At 34.1% G+C, this 26,337-nt stretch overlaps 1 pseudogene; it reads right to left on the bottom strand.

Moving 5' to 3' along the window:
- Positions 1-24,112: 24,112 nt before the first annotated feature.
- On the bottom strand, positions 24,113-25,580 carry LOC133096342 (E3 ubiquitin-protein ligase RNF13-like; annotated as a pseudogene).
- Positions 25,581-26,337: the final 757 nt, after the last annotated feature.

The raw sequence follows: 26,337 nt of genomic DNA, 5'->3' as shown, positions 1-26,337 counted from the left end.
ACACACACATACACACACACACATTTTTTACAAAGTAACCTAAATTTGCCACATAAACCCACACTACTTTAAGAGGCCTTAATCTTATTTCCCTATGTTGCTCACTACATCTTACACCTAGGCTTGGAAATTTGGATAAATTGACCTCAGGTTCTAGATAGAGGCAATATTTTTATTTTAAGCAGATTTTTAAGGCTTGCTTCCAGAAGTTCTTATTTTTTGCCCCTTATGTTTTTTCCAAGATGATTGGCACCAGGACTGCACATTCCATGAAGGCAAATGTCCACTCTCCCATTATGCATGCTTGCTTTATCGTCCTGCCAAAATATCATAACACATTCCAAAGTTGATAATTTCCTAAGGTCTGGATTATTTATTATCTATAGCAACTGTTGTATAGCAGTTTGAAGATTTTGATATAGTATATTATGTTTGCAAAATGAAAATCACAAATAAAAATTACATCATTTGTACATTATAGAAATCTGTGAATAGATGAAAAACATAAAATTATACAAAATAGTCCCAACTACAAGATTACTGCTATTTTTCATTTTGGAACACTGATTTATCTATAGCAATCAAATAATTGATAATCTACCAATGGTTACTAGATACATATAACAGTGTTTTAACCATTTAGAAAATCTTGATAACATAGCTATGTATTTAACATAAATAATAAAACTATATGGGTATTTTTTAAAAGTTTAATAGGAGTTTTAAGGTATTGCTGTTAATGATTTCATTCAAAACATCTAGAAGGATGGGAGTGTGTGTGTGTGTGTGTGCATGTAGCACACATGCGAGTGTTTTGAAAAGCTAAACAAGTGTGTACCAGAAAAAGAAAGCTTCATACACTGTAACTTCTTAAAGAAATGTTTGTATTTCTTTGTATAATTTGTATCAGCTTATTGTACATAACAATAGATGTCAGAAAGATAATTCTACTAACATTCTTTTCTAAAAATCTTTAAATGATACTTGCTTTTAGAGAAAATCTGAAGGTTGCTGCAGCTCATAGAGAAATACAATAATTTCGAAGAAAATGTGAAATTGCCGGTATAAGTGATCACCTTCTAGTTCACAGTGTAACTGAAAACCATTTTTTCTCTTAATTCTTACAATGTTTTTGCAAAACTATTGTGTGCAAGGCAGTCATTGTGTTTGAAAGATCTAAAAACACAGTCTCTGCTTTGAAAGATATTTCAGTATGGTGGCGGGTTTGGTGAGAGAACAGTCCTGAGATTAGGTATGAACATGAATATAATGTATGCAGAATATGTAAAATGTTCCAAAATATTAGAAGGATTTTGCATGAAGATATTATTACCTTCTGTAGGGGGACTTCAAGAAGGATTAAGGGAATATTTGGATTGTGAGGTTGGGACACTATTTGAAAGGAGTTACATTTAAGTGAGGTGAATTAGATTTAAAATGTGGAGTTGAGAATGGAGTTTAATTTGTATCTTTTACACTAGAGATAATTATAACAAAAATAATTACAGCTACAACTCATAAAGTTGAATTAAGTGCTATGGGCTAAGATAAGTAGTTGGGAGGCATTATTTTATATAGTTGCAACTAATTCCTTATAGGAAGGCACTGCTTACTATCATCCCCATTTTATAGGTGAGGAATCTGAATCGTAAAGATCCTGGATAATGTTCACAACTTGTAAGAGGTGGACTTGAGTTCAAGAAGCAAAAAACATCTTTGGAAATTTAAAGACCATGCTCTAAATTAAAACTGTATAGTTTTCCCAGATAATCAGGATCAGAACATGCCTTTGGTCACTGAAACAGCATAGGCCTCCTTGGCTCTAAACAGCAGATTCAGAGAAAGGATATGGAAAGGTAAAAGTTTATAAGCAGGATATACTGGATCTGAGTGTCATAATATTTTTAGCCCTGATGAGCTCAAATATGTACCCCCAATAAAAATGATAGTTATAAAATAGATTATGTGAAATAATGGATTTTCATCCGATAACATTAACTAGCTTGCTATAATTATGCATAATGCTTTAAGGTTTTATCTATTGATACTAGAATACTATAACAATTAACAAGACATTTAAAATTATTATATCTCAAATGTTTACTTTTATATTTTATATGCTTTATAATACACATGGAATATTAGTTCAGGTATATATAAGGAGTGAGTACTCTAAATTATTTTAGACAGACATAATATAATCAAACTGATTTGCAGACCACTGATTAAAGAGGCTGCCATCTCAAAGGGCCACATCTAAAAATTAAAATAAAAATATTACCATAATACTTAATTTTAAAAACTTTCCACTCTCTTTCAGCAGAGTAATATTTTAGTATTTGGCTTCACTTTTAACTCCATGAGTAGATTTTTTCAGTAGCCTACTAGGAGACTTATTTCTCATATATAGATTTGCAGTAATTTTCAGTAATTCTTCCCATGACAGATTAAAGAAAAATGCATTTCTGCCAAACGCATGCAAAACATTTTTACTCCCTTCTCCTTTTCATTTTTCCACTTGTCTTTCAAACTGACTGATTCTTGAGTTCCATGTATACTGTAGCATTATTTTAAATGTTTATTGTGAAATGTGATGCAAAATAAATTATTCTTCCATTGAATGGCCTTGGAACCCTTGTTGAAAATCAAATGACTGTAACAATTTAGATTTATTTCTGGACTCTCAGTTCTATTCAGTTGTTCTATATATCTATCTATATGCCAATACCACAATGTTTTGATTACGATTACATACCTCTGCAGTAAGTTTTGAAATCAGGAAATATGAATCCTCTTTGTTCTTTTTTTTCAATGTTGCTTTAGTTATTCAGGGTCCCTTGCATTTCCATATGAATTTTAGTAGCAGCTTGTCAATTTCTGAAAAAGAAGCAAGTAAGATTTTGATAAGGATTTTGTTGAATCTATGGATCAATTTAGGGAATATTGCCATCTTAGCAGTATTAAATATTTCAATTCATAAATGTGGGAGGTGTTTCCACATAGTTTGATCTTTAATTTATTTCAACAATATTTTGTAGTTTTCACAGTACAAATTTTACATTTCTTCTGTTATGTTTGTCCCTAGGTATTTTATTTTTTTGGTATTATCGCAAATTGAATTGGTTTTTTAAAATTTCATTTCTGATTATTTATAGCTTTGTATAGATATAAAATTATTAATTTTTGTACACTGATCTTGTACCCTGCAACTTTATGGAGCTCACTTTTTTCTAATACTTTTTAGTGGATTCCTCAGGATTTTCTGTATGCAACATAATCTTATCTGCCAATAGAAATTGTCTTACTTCTTCCTATACAATCTTTATGCCTTTTATTTGCTTTTCTTGCCAAATTGCTCTGGCTGGAAACTCCAGTATAATGATTAATAGAAGTGGTTAACATAAGTGATAGAAACAGAAATCCTTGTCTTCTTTTTGATTGCAAAGGGAAAATATTTGGTCTTTCACCATTAAGTATAGTGTTAGCTGTGTATTTTCATAAGTGGCCTTCATCATGTTAATGCCCTCTAACAATTACATAAACATACTTTCTATTCCTAATTTTTTCAGCGTTTTCATCATGAAAGGGTGTTAGTTTTTTTCAAATGTTTTTCTGCATCTATTGAGATGATCATGTGGTTTTTGTACTTTTATCTACTGATGCTATATATAACATTCATTAGTTCCATCTGTTAAAATAATCTTGCATTCTTGGGATAAATCCCACTTCCTCAGGGTGTATAATCCTTTTAATATGTTGCTGGTTTTGGTATTTTGCTAAGGATTTTTGTGTCTATGTTTATGAGATATTGGTAAATAGTTTTTTCCCTGTGAGGTAAAAAAAAAAAAAGTTATTTTCCTTGTTATTGATATAAAGATAATACTGACCTCAGAGAATGAATTGATAAGGGTTTCCTCTTCTTTTTTTCTGGGAAGAGTATGTTAAAAAATTGTATAAATTCTTAATTAAATATTTCGTAGAATTCACCAGTGAAGCCATTTGGTCCTTTTCTTTTGGAACTTTACTTTGCGGGATGCTTTTTCATTACTAATTCAGTCTCTTTCCTTGTTAAAGCTCTATTCAGATTTTCACTTCCCTTTTGAGTCAGTTTCAGTGGTTTATGTCTTTGTAGAAATTTTTCCATTCTATTTAAATTATTTATTTTTTGACATCCAGTTGTTCATAGTATTCCCTTGTGATTTTTCTATTTCTGTAAGGTTGATAGTGATGTCCTCTCTTTCATTCCCATTTTAGTAATTTGAGCCTTTTCTCTTTTCTCTAGGTTAATCTAGCTGAAAGTTTGTTAATTTGTTGATCTTGTCAAAGATCAAATTTTTTTGTTTCATTGATTTTCTCAAATGTTTTTCTACTCTAATTAATTTTTGCTCCAGTATTCATTATTCCCTCTTTCTGCTTGCTTTATATTTAGTTTACTCTTCTATCTTCAGTGTATTAAGGTGGAAGGTTAGGTGATTGATTTGGGATCTTCTTTGTAATACAGGTATTTGTACTTACAAATTCCTTTCTAAGCACTGCTTTAGCTACACATAATATGTTTATTATTTTTATGTTATTTTCATTCATCTCAAAGTATTTTCTAATATGTTTTGTGATTTCTTCCTTGATTTATCTGTTATTTGGAAGTATCTTGATTGCTTTCCACATATTAGCAAATTTCCTAAAGTTATTTCTGTTACTGATCTCTAGTTTCACTCCATGGTGGTCAGAGAACATACTTTATATGATATCAATCTTTTTAAATTTAATATTTTTATGGCCTAGTATACAGTCTATCCTGCAAAATGTTCCATGTACACTTGAAAATAATGTATATTAGGCTATTGCTTTGTTGAGTGTTATACAAAGATCTGTTAGGTTTAGTTGGCTTATAATTCTATTCAAGCATTTCATTTATTTCTGTGTAGTTATTCTATCTGTTTGAAAGTGGGGTACTGAAATCTTGAGCCATTATTATTGAATTATATATGTCTCAGCTAGATTCTGTCAATTTTTGCTTCACATATTTTAAGTCTCTGTTGTAGGTGATTGCTTATAATTATTATTTATAATGGTTAATTGTTTATAATGTTTCTAACTATAAATATTATTGTATGTTTGTATTAAATATTCCTCATGTATTAACCTAATTATTATTATTAAATGTTCTTCTTTATCTCTAGTAACATTTATTTGTTTAAAAGTCATTTTGTCTCATGTTAGTAATGCCACTCCACCTCACTTATGGTTGCTGTTTCCATGGTATATCTTTATTCATCTTTTTATTTTCAACCTACTTGTACCCTTGAATAGCAAGCATGTCTCTTTTAGATGGTATATTGGACCTAGCATTGTGTATGATTTCTTTTTAATCCAATCTGACTCTCTTTTCTTTGGATTGTTTAATCCATTCACATTTAATACTATTATTAAAATAGTTGAATTTGCATCTGCTGCTTTTTTTTAAAATTGTATCTTATTTATTTTTGTTCCTTTGTTCCTCTTTTATGTTGTTTTCCTTTTGCATTAATGGAGTATCTTTTAGTGTAATATTTTAATTCCTTAATGATATACACTACATTTAAAACTTTTTTTTTAGTAATTGCTCTAAGGCTAACAATATACAACTTAATTTATCAGAACCTACCTCATATTTACATCACCTTTATTCCAATGAGATATAGAAACATTATTCATAAAGTTCTGTTATCTCATCCACATTTTTGTGCTATTATGGTTATGCATTTGATATCTATTTATATTACACACCCAACAATATATAGTTATAATTATTACTTTCTATAATTTTATGTATTTTAAAGAAGCTGAAAAAAGAAAGGATAGAAAGTATATACTTCAGATTTTGTTATATTAACCTTTATACTTAGAATTCTGGGTTTTCTTAATTTTCTATTTCAGTTTCAAGGTCCAGGCTTCAGGTAGCACACAACTTAAATGTCAACTGTGATCTCCCCTTGGTATCTTTCTCATGATTTATTCTGTGGTGAAGAACAGCAACATGTGTCTTTTTTTACTCCACGTGAATAAAAATATTAGTGAGAATATATAATTTAGAGCACACTACATATTTTATAACACGTTGATTTATCCTTCGACCAGAGACAATATATGTTTTATCAACGTTCATATAAGCAATGAATTAGTGTTATTCTTCAATAATTCATTTGAGGAAATTCTATGCATGGGATGAACACTGCATGCCATGTATAGAGCTTGGGTCACCTCATCAGAATTCATTTTACAAATTTCTAATTGGATTGGATGGGACTTAGATTTATTGTTTCTAATCTTTAGTCCCGCTTGGACTTCTGATAATGCAACTACCTCTCTCAAACTAATGGGAAACAGGAAAATGCAGCTGGAAAAAGAAAAAGGCAACTTTAATACTCCCAACACAAACCTGAAAAAGATTATATAATACTGGCATGTTTACATGAAGATAACATGTTACTAAAAAACATTAGGAATTTTAGCAAATCAAAGAAACCTGAAATTGTTGAATAGCAGGTGGTTTGGTCGTTATACCAGTGAGATCCATTTCCTTCACTAACTGTTCTAAATACATTTCTTCTGCAAAGAGGAAACAGTAGGATGCTGATTGTTTCTCATCCTTTCTGGCCTTGTATCACACTTTCAAAGGAAAACTGCCCTTTTAACTATAATTTATAATGCATTATGTAATTTACTGCTACAGTGAACATGCAGAAAGTATTTGTTTAATTTGCAATTTGGGGACTGCTGAGCTTGGGCCAATTAGTGTGGCAAAGCAGTAATCTTTTACTTTTGCTGAAACTCCACATTCCACACTCAATACTTGAGCAAACATTTTTTTTTTTAACATCTTTATTGGAGTATAATTGCTTTACAATGGTGTGTTAGTTTCTGCTTTATAACAAAGTGAATCAGTTATACATATACATATGTTGCCATATCTCTTACCTCTTGCATCTCCCTCCCTCCCACCCTCCCTATCCCACCCCTCTAGGTGGTCACAAAGCACCGAGCTGATCTCCCTGTGCTATGCGGCTGAGCAAACATTTTTGATATGTCAGCTTAACCATATGTCATTTCCTTTGTAAGTTGAATTCTATCAATCACAATTTTGATTCCCACTTATGAAAACAAGCTCTTTATAATGACTCATATATATCTCAACTTGGCTGCAGGTATTCCATAATAATAAGTCATTTCCTTTTTTACAGATGATAAGCAATTTAATAACATTGATCAAGGGTTTTGGTCTTCCTACATTCTAAGCTAATAAATGATGATGGGAGTGCTATATGTTTGTTTGTGTATGTGAGTGTGTGTGTGTATGTGAGTGTGTATCTCTCTCTCTATATGTATATATATGTACATATATATGAAAATACTTTTATTAATATTTTCATATAATTTGTGAGTGATCATTAATCCTATTTTAAGCTGACCTACTCTTTAATATATGTGGCCAAATACCTAAGGGATGTTTCTTAAGGTTTATCTTATTTCCACCTGATTAATTTGTGAAGCCATAGAATTTAGATCACCAGTAATTTCCAAAGGAATGAAAAAACATTATTTGAGCACCTACTAATAACCCAAACCCCAAGTATCAATATCTAGCCAGGCAATACTGGAAACCTCAAGATCCCAAACCATTAGCAGCAAATCAAGATTGACATTAAGGATTATTGTTTCCCAGTTATCCCCCAGGAAGTCAGGCCCCCTGCGTATATTTCCAGAAGTTGTGTACTACCCAGCATTAGGGAACTCTAGTCATATCAGCTTGTGAACATCAACCATCTTCAGTTTAACTCCATTTGTGACTCTTTGCCCTCAGGAGAGCCAGCGGACCAGCTTCAGGCAGGGTTAATTCCATTTCTCTGATGGGATCTGTTTTATGTAGAATAGAGACATTCACTCTCCTCTCCTTTCCTGCTTCCATCTCCTCTTCTGATACTTTCCTGTCCTACCTCCATATTCAGTATTTCCCAGTTGGTAGGGATATCAGAGACTTCTTATCCATGAAGCAAGGGATGTTTAGTCTGTTTTCAGCAGTTTTCTTGGAGATATTTGGCTAATTTAACACTGGGCCCTGTCCCCACCTGGCTAGTGAAGATAAGTCTCTCCTGTTCCTGGTAATTTTTTTGCTTTTTAACTAGTGTTATCTGCCTTGCTCTCAGTTCTCTGAATGTTCATTTTTTCATTCAGATTGAGCAAAATATAGATGCACGTAATTTAAATATACCTTCTAAAAACCATGGGGGATAGATATTATTATCCCAATTTTATAAATATGGAAACCAAATTTTATAATTCACCCAAAGTCAGGCTACTGATAAATGGTAGAATTCTAGTCCCATTCTATCTTATTTCAGTATCTTAAACTCTTTCTGCTAGTTAACAATTTCTTAAGATTGCATTTAGTGTTCTTAATTCTCCCTTTCCATCTCCCTGACTCTTACACTTTTGGTCTTGTTGGCAAGCTTTCATAGTAATATCTGGATGTAATATATTTTTCTTTGAGGGCTATGTATTCTCATCAGTTTTCTTCTAAATTGTGTATACATACCACATTTTGTTTGTGAAGAGGGCTGGATTATAAACCTCAGGAGTCAGTGACATCTAAAACATTATCTTTTAATTAAAAAGATTTAGGAAGATACCACAATAGGTGAGCACAAAGTAAGAGTAATTTTATGATACTGATTTTCATCAGGAGACCTCATTCCAGGAACCAAATCTGACTGATGCATTGACACATTCTGCTTGCAGATCAGTGTTGCCCTGCTGGATGAAAAACCCACTTTAAGCCCCAAGTCCCTGAATGCAAGATTGCAGCCTGTCTCTTAGAGTTTAAAGAGTTTTCAGGTAAGGACATTTGGCATTTCATAGAAATGAGAAATTTAAAATCCTTACAAATAAAATATACCTCAGATGACAATGTCACTTACATGAAGATTGGGAAGCACCTCTGCTTTGAGAGTTAATTTTACTCTGTTTGCTAGAAGAGATTGCCCAGGAAAATCAGAATCTTTGGAGCAATAGTTGAGTTCAAATCTCAATTAGAGTGTGCATTTTCACTCCCATGTTCATTGTAGCATTATTCACAATGACCAAGATATGGAAACAGCCTAAATGTCCCTTGATGGATAAATGGACATCTATCTATCTGTCTACCCCTATCTATTTATCTATCTAGATATAAATATGTAATGGACTATCATTCAGCTATATAAAACAAGGAAATCCTACCATTTGTGACAACATGGTTGAACCTGGAGGGTATTATGCTAAGTGAAATAAGCCAGACAGAGAAAGACAAATACTGTATGATCTCACTCTTATGTGGGAATCTATTAAGAAAAAAAAAAGAAGCAAATTTCATAGAAATAGAGAATAGAATGGTGGGAAGGGAAAAAAGGAGGGAGGGGGAACTTGTAGGTCTCAAAAAGTACAAGCTTTCAGTAATAAGAATAAGTTCTGGGGATCTAATGTACAGCATGGTGACTGTAGTTAGTGATACAGTATTATATACTTGAAAGACGCTGAGGCTAGATCTTAAGCATTCTCACCACACAAAAAAATGTAAAAGTTAACTATGTGAGGTGGTGAATGTGTTAATTATCTTAATTTTGGTAATTATTACACAACATACTTGTATATCAAATCAACACATTGTACGCTTTAAATATATTCAATTATATTTGTCAATTTTTCCTCAATAAAGTTGGAAAAAAAGGGGAAAATAAAAGAAGAGAAGAAACAGACATATGCCGGTAAAACTGAAAACAAAAGAAAATAGCCCACACAGCTTATGTCAATTAATTTGAATATCAATGTGAAATAAATGTTTTGGGGAAAATAAATATTACTGCTATTGACCCAAGAAATCTAAAAATTAAAAAAAGTCAAGTTAATTGAAAAGTCAATTAAAGATCTCTCTGTAATATCCAAGGAACATGTAGTTAATGTACTCTTTGTCTCTTAGTACAGAAAAAAATTGGAAAACTCCAAATTCATTTTATGACACTAAATTACGTTGATAATACAATGATTAATGTTAGCCCCCAGGAGAAGTGTACTGGGGGGCCCACAACTGGTGTATTACATTAAGAATATGCAGATTCTGATCTGCTGAAGAAGGCGGCACAAGCCACCCCCACGTGGTCAGCAGGTAGCTCCTTCAGCATCCCAGCTCCCCCTTTGGGGAAGTGAAACCCACAGGATCATTTTGATTCAAGTCACATTTTCCATACACTGACACAAAAGAAATAGTCACAAGATCCCAGAAGCAAAGAGGCTCAGTGAGCTGAGTCTTCCCTCCAAGGTCAGAAGTGAACAGAAGATAAGGAGCAGAACAGAAAGCAAAGATGGTTGGGGTGAGGGTTACTAACGGTTCCCAGGCTTAACTCTGAGTGGTTACTATTTTTAAAAGTGCCCAGGAAAAAGGAAAGCAAGAATTTATGATAGGCAACCTAAATTCAAGTTCTTATCTAAATGTCCAGACTCTGGGTGTGAGCAGGGTTATCAAACTGTAAAATGCCTAGGCGGCCACTCAGAAAAACAAAAGTTGTTTTTCTCCACAGCTGTTTTTCTCATCACAAAAAGTTTGTTCCAATTTCATTTACTAAATTGAATTAAAAAATCATAAATAAAATGTTAGCAAATAACATTCAACAGTTCTTCAATTCATACTTTGTCCCATTTTAGAAGGCATTATCCCCCCAAAAGTTGCAAGGATGTTACAAATGAAGAATTATTTTTATAATTTATCACGTTGTCAAATGTGGTTATTTGAATAGGAAGTGACTATGGGAAAGTCTGGAGGTAGGAGGATGTAATTAGGTATTCATGAGTAACACTGAATGACCCTGATCTTGGTGACTATCTATGAACAAGAAATATCTGTCAGTGTCATTTTATCAACAAACACCCCTGTGGGTAGGAATAGGCTTTACCTTTGTTTCAGCCATGTATCTCTGCTGAGAAACTATCCCAAAATTTAACAGGAAACTAACTTTCTATTTCTCATGATTCTGCCATTTGTGCGTCGCTCAGCTGGGTAGTTTATCTGCTACATGGAGTGTGTTAGGGGTAGAACTTCCAGGATGGCTGTATTAGTTCTCTAGGGCTGCCATAACAAAATCCCACAGAATAGGTAGTTTAAACAACCCAAATTTATTTTCTCACCGTTCTGGAGACTAGAAGTACAGGATCAAGATGCCAGCAGGTTTGGTTTCACCTGAGACCTCTCTCTTTGGCTTGCAGACAAGAGGCCTTCTCAGTGTGTCCTCAGGTGGCTTTTTCTTTGTGCTTATGCATTTCTCGTTCTTCCCCTTTTTATAAAAATCCAGGCCTATTGGATTATGAGCCTACTCTTATGACCTCGTTTAACCTTAATTACCTCCTTTAAAGGCTATATTTCTAAATATAGTCACCCTGGAGGGTTAGATCTTCAACATGAATCCAGGGGTGGGGGTGAGGGGTGGCACACAATTCAGTCCAAAACGGTGGCTTTATTATTCACCTGTTCTAATTCCTCAGTTGGGATGGTTGGAACATCTGGAGGCTGGTTGGATATTCTTCTCTCTCCAAAAGGCTTCTCACTGTGGCTAGCTTGGGATTTCCTACAGCATGGTGGTCTCAAGATAGTCAGACATCCTATATGGTGCTGGCTTTCAAGAAAATAGAAGCTTTGAGGTCTGTTTCTTGAAGGTTAGGCCGGAAACTGATAGAGCATTATTTCTGTCACATTGTATTAATCAAGGTAATTAACAATTCAGCCCAGATTCAGAGTGGGAGGAGTGGAGATATGGACTCTTCCTTCTTCATGGGTGCAAGGGCACACATACGTAAGGAAGAAAGGAATTACTTTTTTAAAGTTTTTATTTATTTTTGACAAATAAATATTGTATATATTTAAGTTATACAATGTGATGTTTTGATATATGTATACATTGCAAAATGATAACAACAAGCAAATGAATTAACATAGCATTCTGTAGTTACCCCCCCCCTTTTGTTTTTGGTGTGGTATTAACATGAGATCTGCTCTTTTAGCAAATTTCAAGTATATAATACAGTATTATTAACTATAATCACCATGCTGTACATTAGGTCTCCAGAACTTAATTCATCTTACAATGGAAAGTTTGTGCTCTTTGATTAATATCTCCCCTTTTCCCCCACCCCAAGGAAGGAATCGATGAGTTCTTTCTTTGAATGCTTTCTATCATGCACCTAAAATGAATTAGTGTTCCCAATGTCAAGCAACCTATGAAGATTAATCCTGGATAGGGAATAAATTTCATGAAAGAGACGTTATACAAACTCAAGAGAGAAGCTTCTTTTTTTTTCTGGGCAATAGAATAAATGTCCAGATTCCAAGCCCTCTGGAGGCCTGAAGGAGTTCTAGAGTTGTTAGAAAGATTGGCTGAAATTCATTAAGAGACCCAAGGCTTGGCTAGAAGTTTTACTTTACTCTTGTGCCATAATTTCCATTCATTGTCCATACCCCTTCATTAAACTCTGACTAAAATTACAGCCTGGTATTTGTTCTGCATTCTGGAGAGAGGAAAGGGTCTATGTCCATAATTGACATGAAATGATACAAAGGAAAAAGCAGTGCCCTTTGCCCAAAGACTAGGGAGGAAGTATTAGGGGTGATCAGTAACAGGAAATAGCCCAACCAAGACATTGCAATAAGGCTAATGTTATCTATAATACAGACAGTAACAAGGTTACATCAATTAACAGTTCCTAATCTCATGAGAAGCTGTAACCTAGGAAATAATGTTGGTGAATGCTTGTGTCACTGTGATTGGATGCAGAAAGGCATCATACTAATCCCTGTTCTGATTTAAATCACTCATGTCTTCTAGTGTATCTGGTCCCATTCATGCATCTGGTTTCATTTAAATCACTCACATCTTAAAGTGCATATAGGATAAAAAGTAAACATCATAGCATAATATAAAAAGTCCTCTGTGATCTTGAGTCCATGGATGGACATAATATTGATGAAAAATTCTTCACAAAATAGAGTATGTGTCTTTTCTGATTAAGACATTTTCCCTCAGCTTATTAGTGGAATTCAGTATCCAAAAAAAATTAAAAACCACTGTCTTACTACCTTATTTCTCACTGTTATTTCTGTTACACTTTACCTTCAGTCACATTATTTGCTATTACCTGAAACTGTTTTGTTCTTCCATATTATCATGCCTTCGTTTGTTGTCTTTCTTAATCCTGGACTCCCCTGTCCTTTCTGTGTTCCCTCGGAAATCAAGTACTAAGATTCAGTGCAAGCCTAACTCTTCAATGAAACATTTCCCAATAATTCTTAGCTCCTGACAGTTCACCCCTACTATATTGTGAACTCCTTGATGGTAAAGACCACACCTTATATACATCTCCAAGGAAAAATAACAGGAAACATTTTTAAATGATTAAAAGAATGATATAATATCACACTCAGATTTTAAATGTAGAGTGCACTGGCTTTCAATCCCATGAAACTTCGATTTTGAAGAAACTTGACAAAACAACAAATTAATCTCCATATGTTCTTCTTGGAATGCATATGCATACTGAATCCCAGGGTAAAACCTCAGAATTACATAGGTTCTTACAATAAATGTGAAAAGTAATTCTAATGATAATATTTTGTGGCATGTATTTTGGTCAAATAAAAGAAACCATAGCAAATATGCTGCAAAAATGCTTTGGTTCAAAATGTCATTTTAGATCATCTTTTCCCAGGCAAAGATAAACATGATTCTAACAGTGTTTGGCCAGTAAATGTGTTTTCATTGATGTAGGTTGCCATTTTCCTTTTGTAAACTAAAAATTAATAATTTGAGGGATTGAAAAGACATGTAAGATATGGTAACTGAGAAAAGAGACACGTATAACATTGTTTAAAAGAGTAGAACTTTCATAACATGTTTCTTCTTGGTATGCAGCTATAAAAGTGATTTTTTAATGTTCATAGTGTAACAAGTTAGTTTTTTCCCTCTTGATGTTAAAGAAAAATAATAAAATATTAGATTCTCCTTTGGAGTGTTATTTCTGATACAAGAAATCAAGTAGACATCAATGCATTTCTCTATATAATCAGATTGCTTTATTGCAATCATCAGAAATTAACTTTGCTTAAGCATAATAGAAAAATTTTGGAAGAATATCAGGTCTTACAGAATTACATTATAGGCTAGATAATTAGGTCTAGAAAATGAACAGACTTCACCACCACTCTCTAGGTTATTGCCACTGACAGACTTTGACACTGATGTGAATAATTGCTCAACTTTGCTATACCTTTGACTCAGTTCTGAAGAAGTCAAATCTCTAGTTGACCCTGCCTGATGGGGAGCAGGGACTGAAAACATCTTGCCTCTTTCTCACTTGTTGTAGGAGGTGGGACCTAGGTAAGGAAGATTTCCCAAAACATAAACAGAGTGTTGAGAAATTGGTAGCCTTCACATGTATAACCATCTGGTATACATTTTTAATATATCAGGAGATAGAACATATTACACATTTTGGCTCTTTTCAAACTCAATATTTGGCAGTCTCCATGTTAATCTAATATAAAAAGTAAAGATTGTGAGAGGACTCATTCTTTTCTATTTGAAGTTAATTTTCATAATATACATCTATGTATCATGGGAATAAAAAGATAAAAATATGTTACTGTAGAGTATGGAATCTTCCCTTATATTAATCAGACTGTTTGTACAGGATAAACTTGACAATTTTAGAGTTGACATAAAAAATAATCACCAGAAGTAAGATTTTTGTCTTAGTGCCACGAAACTGAGTCATTTACAGACTAGGTGGGGATTCCAGAGAAGATTATGTCATTTGTTTGATGAGAGATTAAAACCCTGCATACTGTGATCCTGTGCTGACTCTTATTTTTAATGCTGTAATAACAAAGTAAATGCCAATGGTTATAATTCAGAAGATAAAGACATTTCTTATGGAACTGCTGACAGCAAATCAAATCACCAGAATAGTGTCAAGTGGTGTCAACAGAATGGAGATTATTAAAGAGCATGAAAATACTAACAAAGTATCCTCACTGAAGTTCCAGTAGCATGATAATTCTTGAAATGGTGAACAACCATCACAAATAATATGTATCACCATTGCTATTAAAAAGCTATTAGCCTAGATTGGGAAGAACTATTCAAACTTAGAAGTAATAGAAGAAATTACAAACAAAGGTATAGGCATATTAAAATATATAACACTTAAAACTAATATATATCAAAGTAAACATCACATCACAATTAAAGGCAAATAATATGGTACTTAAAATATTTTCAATAAATATGACAAAGGATTAATATTCTTAATGTATCAAAAATGCTTTCAAATTGATAGCCTTTTAAGATCTCAATATATAGATGGGTAAAGACCATAATTAGAATCAAGAAAGAAGATGCTGAAATAGCTTGTACAAATATAAATATATGTACACATTCCTCAACATTTTTGTAATAAAATAAATACAGTTAAAAGCATCATATTTCACTTGGAAGACATCAATTTTTTAAATGATAATATGCATTGTTCAAAAAGTACAATAATAAAAGGGCACTTTTATTCACTCTCATAGGACCCGAGGATATGACAAGTTTTTTGAAAGCAATATGGCTTTAGGTATCAAAGCAATAAATTCATAAACTTGAACTCAGTAATTTAAATTATACGGATTTAGTTTGTCATGATATAAAAATACTGTTTATCTCTGTATTATCTCTTGTAATTAGAAAACAAAAGTTAAATGCTTAACAAGAAATAAGTGAAACAAACTATATTCAGATAAAATAGTTCAACCATTAAAATAGTTATGAGCAGTTTTAGCTCCAGGGAAATAGTCACTCCCATCATTACAACAACAATTTAAAAATGTCTATTTGACTCGTCAGAGAACTGAGATTTCAGGGCACATTATTTTCATGAAATTTAGAGAGACAGGTGAATCCAGAAAGTCACAGCAGAGATCTGATTACCTGGAGCAAAAGTCATTGGAACCATAAAATGGTAGGAGCACTGAACGGTAATTTTGATTAATTGCTTTAGATTGAATATAGACTAACATGAGAGGAAGAAGCTCCTGGAGGCCACAGTCTTGGTGGAATGTGGGCAGCAAAATTTTCATGAGCTTTACCTCCAGGAACTCCACTAGGTTCTCATGGTTGAATATCTAAGAAAGGGCACCTTTTGATTCAATCAACTAGAAAGAAAGAAAAATCATTCTGAAATATTACCACCGCATTCTCTATAACAAAGGCCTTCTCTCCAGGATAAAGACTTTACCAGAGTCTTGTTCCAGAGTCATGGAGGAAGGGTGTTCATCTCCCTGCAGCCCCTTCTATCCTTCCTATCTTACCCAAGTACAGGACTGGGGTGGGAAACTCTACAAGAATAAACACTTGTAAAGGTCACAGGTCACAGACATGAACACACTAAAAGACAGATTTACCTAGAATGCTTCCAACTCCCACACCTTACCACCATACCAAGAGGGCTCCAGTGTAATAGTGGATTATCAGAGATAGTAGATAGCTAGTATCTCTGAGGAAGGGTATATAAGGAAGACCAAAGTCAAGACAGGAGACAAAAGCAAAAACACTACAGGATTTTGAAATCCCTAGGGGGTACAGCTACTGCAAACATTAAACATGGCACAACTCTTAGCCAGACTTTTTAAAAAGCACGATGGAAGAGACAAAGCAGATATTAGAGCCAGATCCAGGTATGACACAGATATTTTTACACACAGGAATTTTAAAACACTATAATTAATATGGTAAGGGCTCTAATGGAAAAAAATAGACAATATGCAGGAACAGATTATAATGTTATTAAAAAGATGGACATTCTAAGAAAGAATCAAAAGAAAATGCTAGAAATAAAAACATGCTACTAGAAATGAAAGCAATCTTTGATAAGCTCATTGGTAGACTGGACATGACTGAAGAAACAATCAGTAAGCTTGAGATAAATCAACAGAAACTTCCTAGACATAAATGCAAAGAAAAAAAAAAAAGACTGACAGAGCAGAATATCCAAGAACAATTTCAAAAAGTGCAAAAATGCATAACTGGAATACTAGAAAGTGAAGAGAGAACAAATGAAAGAAATACTTAAAGTAGTATTAACCAATGACTATGCAAAATTCATGGCAGACACCAAACCACAGATCTAGGAAGCTCAGAAAACACTAAACAAGATAAATGCTAAAACATAAACATATGTTTATCTCATTTACATTGTAGAAAATTAAAGACAAAGAAAAAATCTTGAAAGAAGCAATAGGTTAAGAATAAGGATAGGAATTAAAGTGGATTTTTCATCAGAAACCATAATAGCAAGAAGAGTTTTGTGAAATACTTAGGTGCTGAAAGATAAAGCCCTAACAAATGAGAATTCTATATCCAATAATATTACTCTTCAAAAGTGAAAAAGAAATACTTTCTCAGACAGACCAAAACTGAAGAAATTATTCACCAGAAGATCTGTCCTGCAAGGAATGTTAAAAGAACATGTTTGAAGAATAGAAAAATGAAACTCATACCTAGAAGCACACACTCAAAACTCAAATGAAGATAAAATAAATTTTTTAACTTTTCTTGTTCTTAATTAGTCTAAAAGTTAACTGCTTAAAGTTATAATAGTAATATTTCATGCAGTGATTATAGCATATGGTAAGTAAAAGGAATGATAGTAACATCAAAGGGAGAGAAGGGAGGAACTGAAACTTCATGTAAAATGGTATAGTGTTATTTCAAGGTGGACATATATTACTTACAAATGTGCAATTGGAAATTCTAGGGCAATCACTAAAACATTTTTTAAAGTATAATTGCTATGCTGAGAGAGGAAGTAAAATGGAATAAAATGCTCAATAAAAATGCTCAGTTAAAAGCAGAGAAAGGAGAAAAAGAGAAAACAAAGAACAAATGCAATGATTAAAAACCAGTTACCAGGGCTTCCCTGGTGGTGCAGTGGTTGAGAATCTGCCTGCCGATGCAGGGGACACAGGTTCGAGCCCTGGTCTGGGAGGATCCCGCGTGCCGCGGAGCAACTAGGCCCATGCGCCACAATTGCTGAGCCTGCGCGTCTGGAGCCTGTGCTCTGCAACAAGAGAGGCCGCGATAATGAGAGGCCCGCGCACCGCGATGAAGAGTGGCCCCAACTTGCCGCAGCTGGAGAAAGCCCTCGCACAGAAACGAAGACCCAACACAGCCATAAATAAATAAATAAATAAAATTTTTTAAAAAACAACCTCTTTGAACTACTCATGACAAGTGTTACTATGGCAATATTCTAAATGAATAATTAAAGTACATTTTAAAATTAATAAACATTTGATAGTTTGGAAATGTTCCCACAGTTTCTGTGGAGATAATTATTATGCCTATTTGAACAAATATTTCTCTTGATAAATGAAACAGTTTATTTTCAAAATTAAAACTAAGACCTTCTTACTTTAATCTACTTAACACAAAACAGAATTAAACAAGTAAAGTACTCTAACAATCACTGAAGACTAGAAACCACAGAAATTTCTGCACTCTATGCTTTAAAATATGAATATGCTGGATCTTTTATTGCAAGGAAAGAGGCACTTCAGGCATTTAGCTTTCCCTGAGAATGAGTTTTCAAAGACTGTAGAATCAAAGATGAACTGAGGTTATTTTTTCCAAAATGCAGTGTTTAGATTAGAAGTTTTATTATAAAAGAAACAAAATTAAACTTGAGCAGCAGTTTAGGTTAAAGGTCATTATAAAGCAAAGATCTGTTTGATAAAAACATGTCAAGCTTTGTCTTAACCTCTATCCCTGATAGAAAATATCAGGGATATTTTCTATCTGAACTGAACAAGGAAAGGTTAGAAAGAGTGCCCCCAAGTCTAATATGATGACTTGTAAGGTGATAAATTGGCTGGCTAGTAATTCATATAGCTCTCTACAAACTTATATTATATGAAAGATCTGGGGTGGGGGGTGGGGGGGAATGAATTTGATATTAGGTAGACAAGAGCCAATTAGGATTGTCTTCAATTCTAAGCAAAAGACCCAAGTCTCTCTGGACTCCATGACTTTCCTATGATAGATTTGGTGGGACCATGATTTTGATTTGTCCTTTCTGACTATGAGCTAGAGAATTCAAATATGCTCAGGAACAACATCAATGCATGTATTATATGAGTAAAGAAATGTGATAATAATGTGAAGTGTATTCTCTTTGAGTTTATAAGAAAGTGAAAATGGCATTTGATATTTTGTGAGAAAACTGCTCAAAAGAAGTTTGAATGCTAAAGATGCTTAAACATGTCATTTAGAGGCAAAGAAGAAAAAAACAACATTTTCACAAAAACTGTATGAGAAATCAATATTAAGAAGACAAACAACCCAATCAAAAAATGGGCAGAAGACCTAAATAGACATTTCTCCAAAGAAGACATACAGATGGCCAAGAGGCACATGAAAAGCTGCTCAATATCACTAATTAATAGAGAAATGCATATCAAAACTACAATGAGGCATCACCTCACACAGGTAAGAATGGACATCATCAGAAAATCTACAAACAACAAATGCTGGAGAGGGTGTGGAGAAAAGGGAACCCTCTTGCACTGTTGGTGGGAATGTAAATTGATACAGCCACTATGGAAAACAGTATGGAGGTTCCTTAAAACACTAAAAATAGAACTACCATATGACCCAGCAATCCCACTACTCGACATACACCCAGAGAAAACCATAATTCAAAAAGACACATGCACCCCAATGTTCATTGCAGCACTATTTACAATAGTCAGGACATGGAAGCAACCTAAATACCCATCGACAGATGAATGGATAAAGAAGATGTGGTGCATATATACAATGGAATATTACTCAGCCATAAAAAGGAACAAAATTGGGTCATTTGCAGAGATGTGGATGGACCTAGAGACTGTCATACAGAGTGAAGTAAGTCAGAAAGAGAAAAACAAATATTGTATATTAACGCATATACGTGGAATCTAGAAAAATGGTACAGATGAACTGGTTTGCAAGGAAGAAATAGAGACACAGATGTAGAGAACAAACGTATGGACACCACGGGGGGAAAGCGGGGTAGAGGATGAATTGGGAGATTGGGATTGACATATATTCACTAATATGTATAAAATAGATAACTAATAAGAGCCAGCTGTATAAAAATAAATAAAGAAAAGAAAGAAAAAAATAAAAATAAAAAAACTATGTGAGAAATGTTTCAGGGTAGAAAAGTTGCAATGATTTTGAGAGGCTCTGAGTCACCTATGGACCTTATTGTAGGTTTGACGAAAGTGGGGTTCAGCTCCTCTGTGGGATTGACCTTGTGGATACACCTTGTGTGCCTAACCTGACCTGGTCCTCTAAGCCTGTTGTCTCTTACATTATTCATTTGTTCTCTTACATTGTTGATCAGTTCTTTTTTTCTGTTCTTTTAAAGACTTCTAAGCCTGAAACCATAGAAATTCACAGTGAGAGTTAAATGTTTCATGCTTAATCAAATGCTTTGTCTCTGACTGGTTTTTTTTCATTTTTAACCTTTCCAATATGAAAGTAAATACTAAAATATGTGTATTTATTAATTTCAATAGAAAGTCATTGGATCTTTTTATAGTTAAGGCCATTTTAGAATCTAGAAGCAAGATGTTGTCTTTCTCGGAAGTATTCAATTTTACATCCTAGTGTTTTAATACAAAGAACTCTTGGAACTTTCTAAAATCATGGAAGACTTTTTGATTTCTATAGTGGGGTTGATTTTTTGTAATTTATAAAATTAAGTTTATTGAGATATGATTTGTATACAGTAAAATACAACCATTTTAACCATGCTAGTTTTTTGTTGTTGTTTTTATTTTTTATTTATTTTTTTTTACAACTTTATTGAAGTATAATTGCTTTACAATGTTGTGTTTCTGCTGTACAACAAAGTGAATCAGCTATATGTATACCTATATCCCCATATCCCCACCTTCTTGCGTCTCCCTCCCACCCTCCCATCCCACCCCTCTATGTTGTCACAAAGCATCAAGCTGGTCTCCCTGTGCTGTGCAGCAGCTTCCCACTAGCTATCTATTTTACATTTGGTAGTGTATATATGTCACTGCTACTTTCTCCCTTCATCCCAGCTACCCCTCCCCTTGCCCCCCATGTCCTCAAGTCCATTCTCTACGTCTGCGTCTTTATTCCTGCCCTGCCACTAAGTTCATCAGTACTGTTTTTTTTTAGATTCCATATATGTGTGTTAGCATACGGTATTTGTTTTTCTCTTTCTGACTTACTTCACTCTGCATGACAGACTCTAGGCCCATCCACCTCACTACACATAACTAAATTTCATTCCTTTTTATGGTTGAGTAATATTCCATTGTATATATGTCTTTATCCATTTATCTTTCGATGGACATTTAGGTAAGCATTCTAGTTTTGACAAATTTAAGTTTTTGAGTAATCACCACCTCAGTCAAGACACAGTATTTTCATCCACCCAAAATTTGCCTTTCCCTGGCAATCATCTCCTCCCAACAATGGCTCCAGGCAACCACTGACGATCCTTCTGTCACTATACATTCAATTTATATTTTCTAGAGTTTCATGTGAGTAGAATAATATGGTACATAGTTTTTTGGAGTCTAGCTTCTTTGTCTCATAGTGTTTGTAATATTTACAATCCTCTTGTGTTCCTCAGTAGTTTGTTTCATGTTATTTTGAGAAGTAATCTATTCTTTGACTATACCACAATTTGTTTATTCATTTAACTGTTGGTAGATTTGAGCTATTTACAGTTTGTGACTACAACAAATAAAACTGATAGGAACAATCAGGTAAAGTCTTTGTGTTGATGTAAAGCTTAATTTCTCCTAGAAACACATCTAGGAGTGAAGTTGTTGGGTCATATGGTAATTTTAAGTTGAAATTAATAAGAAACTCCAAACTGTTCCAAAGCGGTTGTATCATTTTACATTTCTACCAGCAGTATATAAGAATTCCAGTTGCTGATATCCTTACCAAAACTGGTATAGCCAATTCTTGTAAACTTAGCCCATCTATTGATATGTAGTATTATCTGCTTGTGATTTAGTTTGAATTTCCACAGTGGCTAAATATCTTTTCATGTGTTTGTCTATATATCTTCTTTTGTGAAGTGTCTGGTTTAAATAGTTTGTCCATTTTTTATTGGAGTTTTAATCTTATTATTGAATTGTTAGTGTTCTTTATACATTCGGCATACAGTTCTTTTATCAAGTAAATACACATATATATTTATTTATCAGAATTACATATAAATATACATATTCATATGTCATATATATTTCTTTGAAGTCTGTGATATGCTTTTTTATTTTTTTAGTTCTGTCTTTGAAAAAGCAGAAAATTTTAATTTTTTTTAAGTCCAATTGTCAATTTTTCATATTATGTGTGTATTTGTACTGTCTTAAAATCTGACTATTATGTTCTCCAATGTTGTTACTTTCTTTTTAAATTGTTTATTGGTCCTTTGCAATTTCACATAAATTTTAGAATTGCCTTGTCAATTCCAACCAAATAAGTATGCTGGGATTTTGAGCAGGATTATATTAAATCCATAGATTCAAATGGTGGATAATCTTAAAAAATATTGTCTTCCCGTCCACAAACATAGTATTTCCTCATTTGCTATATGTTCTTTAATTTCTCTGTAATTTTTTTTTTTTTTAGATTTTTTCATTGAATAGGTCTTTAAATATTTTGAAATAATTTATCTCTAACTATTTTAGGTATTTTTATGTTTTATAAATGTTATTTTGCTTTCAATTTCCAATTGTTTATTGCTAGGCAATGAGAAACCAAATGCATTTTGTATATTTATTTTGCATCTGGGAAACTTACTAATCTCACTTATTCTAATAAATTCTTTGCAAATTTTGTGAGATTTATATCATATAAAATTATGTCACCTGCCAGAAAAGACAGTTTTGTTTCTTCCTGTCCAATCTGTATGCCTGTTATTTTTTGTTTGTTTGATTGTATTGCACTGACTAGGATCAATACAACATTGAATAGAAGTGGGAAGAATTGTCTTTCTTCCATCTTACAAATCTTACCAGGGAAGCTTTCATTAAGTATGATGTTACTTGTAGTATTTTTATTTATTCATTTATTTATTTATTTTTTGCCAGTTCTTAAAGTGGAAAACGTGTTTATTAACATTCAAACTCCCTTCACACAAGGCCATATAAAAATTCTTAACATTTTGACTATACATAAGTCTATATTTTCTACATAGTTACAATAATGTATAATTTAGCTTTTCATAATACATTGTTTAAATACATCATTAGTTCTGTTAAACATAAGCAATATTTGCAAATCCAATACTTGAACAATTTCCTCTGTACATAGTTTAGCAGGGCTAATTAGCATAAGATGCTCTTTTTTAAGAGGTATATGATCTGAGTATTAACAATTACTGAAGTTTGGTATTTTTATACAGCATTTTCTTTTTGCTTTGATCACAATAACACAAAAAATCCTTAAGGATACTGAAATTCAGTAACTAAAGTCCAGAGACATTAGCCAATAGGTCAAGTTCATGCATAACACTCTAGTATTAAAAACCTTTAAAAAAAAAAAAAAAAAAAAACCTTTTGCAATCTGCCCTAGTACACAGTGTTCCTGTCAGAATAAGACTACTTGGCAATAGAAGGGGAAAAGACAGCTTTGAGTCTCTGTGGTGCTGATAGGAAGAAAAATGCTAACTTACCTTGTCACCTCTCACTAAAGATGGCAGAAATACCAGAACAAGCATATTCCAGCTCAACAACTCTAGGTAACTTTATGGAGATGGGAGTTGGCTTAGCTCATGCTAGGTGGCCACAGCACTGACCTTGTGTGTAAAAACATGAAACATTTGCACACTGTGATCTAGATCTTAATTGTAAGCTATACTGAGGAATTTTTTTTTAATGTTTTGGCTGTATTTCATTCCAAAAGAAGAGTTGATTTGATGCTTGAGTTACAGCACCAGTCTGTATTAGTTATTAGTGAAACGAAGTACACTCCTGCAGATAAATACCAGATCAAAAAAACCTGTTTCAGTAATCTGATTAACCTGTAGAATACTAAAAAATAAGTTATTTCTACAGAAATCTCTGAAGGGAGCAAAAAAACTATATGCCTAAATAAACATTTTAAAGGGAAATAACCCAATACCCTCTGAAGGTCAAATAGTGTTTGCTATGTTGTAATCCTGTTCACCATTTGGCTGCAGTTGGACCACAACACTATGTTCATTAATTTCGTTTTCTGCATCACTGCTGTCAGTATCTTCATTGTCATCTTCCTCAAAGTCTGAAGATTCTGTCATGTTCTGATGTGAGCGGGATTCCGACAAAGCCCCAAATGGCTGGGTGCTGACAGAAGCCAAAGGTTTGAGTAAAGGGGTATGTTCTGACACCTCATTTTCTTCTTGACTACTATCTGTGTCAGGGTCTGAATCACCTTGAGAAGGAACAACTTTTTGCTTGTAGACTGGACAGGTTTTTTTGGTTTTAGTTAGCCAAGGATCTACACACTTGCAATGATAAGCATGGGAACACGGAAGGATTCTGAACTTGTCTCCATCTTCATATTCATCCAAACAAATGGCACATACATCATACTCATCTCCTTTTTGAATTTATGTATAGGGAGTTTCTTAAGTTGATCTTTACGAAGTCAGTTTCTTCTAGCTCTATGTCTATCCTGGACAAATTTTGTGATCTGTACTTACTGTCATTGGATCCCATGCTAATGAGGTCATCAGAATCAACAGTGTGAACTATGGCTGCTTTGTCTCCTGCTCTCTGTGCATTTAAAACCTTTTCATCAAAATTACAATCAAGGGCTTCCCTGGTGGCGCAGTGGTTGAGAATCTGCCTGCCAATGCAGGGAACACGGGTTCGAGCCCTGGTCTGGGAGGATCCCACATGCCGCGGAGCAAGTGGGCCCGTGAGCCACAATTACTGAGCCTGCGCGTCTGGAGCTTGTGCTCTGCAACAAGAGAAGCCACGACAGTGAGAGGCCCGCGCACCGCGATGAAGAGTGGCCCCCACTCGCCGCAACTAGGGAAGGCCCTCGCACAGAAACGAAGACCCAACACAGCCAAAAATAAATAAATTAATTAATTTAAAAAAAAAAAAGTATGTAGCTGACAAAATACCATAATGTGTATTATCTTAAAAAAAAAAAAATTACAATCAAGTCTTCTAATTAACACGATGAAAGTGCCAGATGAATTGTCTCGTAGTGGCGGAGGCACTATGGGTTCACAGGCATTCTCTGGTTTTGAGTTAATCAAAAAACCCTTTAAACCTTCAGCTGGAAGTCTATAACCAAATCTTGCTGGAAGGTCATCAATGTCTGAGACGCGTTTTCAAAATTATATGCTAAAATGTCCGCTTCTACAGGCGGTAGGTTTAGGAATGCAAAGAGCTGCACAGTCAAGATGGTATAGACTTGTGTGACCGACAGCATGAGCATCCCTATGGAGAGCAGCATTTCGCCGTTAAGTCACCTGGAAGCCTGACGCCACAACACAGATAGGCTCGCCAGCACGGCGCTGCGGGAGAAGTCCCTATCCCGACATCATGACTGAATCTCCGCACCGACCCCCACCCTAGCTGTAGTATTTTTATTGATGTCTACTATCAGAGTGGGAAAAAAAAAGTCCCTTTTGATCCAAGTTTGCTGAGTGTTTTTATAATGCATGAATGCTGAATTTTTCAAGTGCTTTTTTCTGCAACAATTATCAACAAAATAGGTATTGAGGTGGTCAATTGGACAGAAAGACTGAAAGTACTAATCAAGCCTTTATTCACTTACTAGGACAGTGAATAATGCAAGAGGTTAACGGAAGCTCTGGCTCCCTGCTATTTTGTTTTTCTTCATAGAATGGCAGGAGAGGGTCAGATGGATGCAGCGCAGAAAGGGGTAGCTGTCTCTGAGGAGAGACTTAACAAAAGGCTCTTGTCTCTTCATGGACCATGGGCTGAAGGTAAGGAAAGAAGGAAGGGGTAGGAGTTGGAAGGTACTGAGTTGAAGTAGAGTGCCTCAGCCACAGACACTGAGAAGGAGGCCTTAAAATAGGTGGTCAGGGCTAGGAATGCCCATATGCCTATGAGGATGCTGGTGAGTGGGGTGGGGGAAAACTGAGTCCTTGACTGCACCTTTCTTCAGAAAATTGCAGTGTAACGTTGTGCACCAAATCTGGTGAGGGGAAAGCAGCGTTCACTCATAAGGCCTGTCAGGCAAAGCT

This window comes from Eubalaena glacialis, chromosome 1 (assembly GCF_028564815.1).
Source record: "Eubalaena glacialis isolate mEubGla1 chromosome 1, mEubGla1.1.hap2.+ XY, whole genome shotgun sequence".
Taxonomy (NCBI): Eukaryota; Metazoa; Chordata; class Mammalia; order Artiodactyla; family Balaenidae; genus Eubalaena; species Eubalaena glacialis.
The sequence above is the reverse complement of the archived record's forward strand: the minus strand, read 5'-3'. Positions and strand labels throughout refer to the sequence as shown.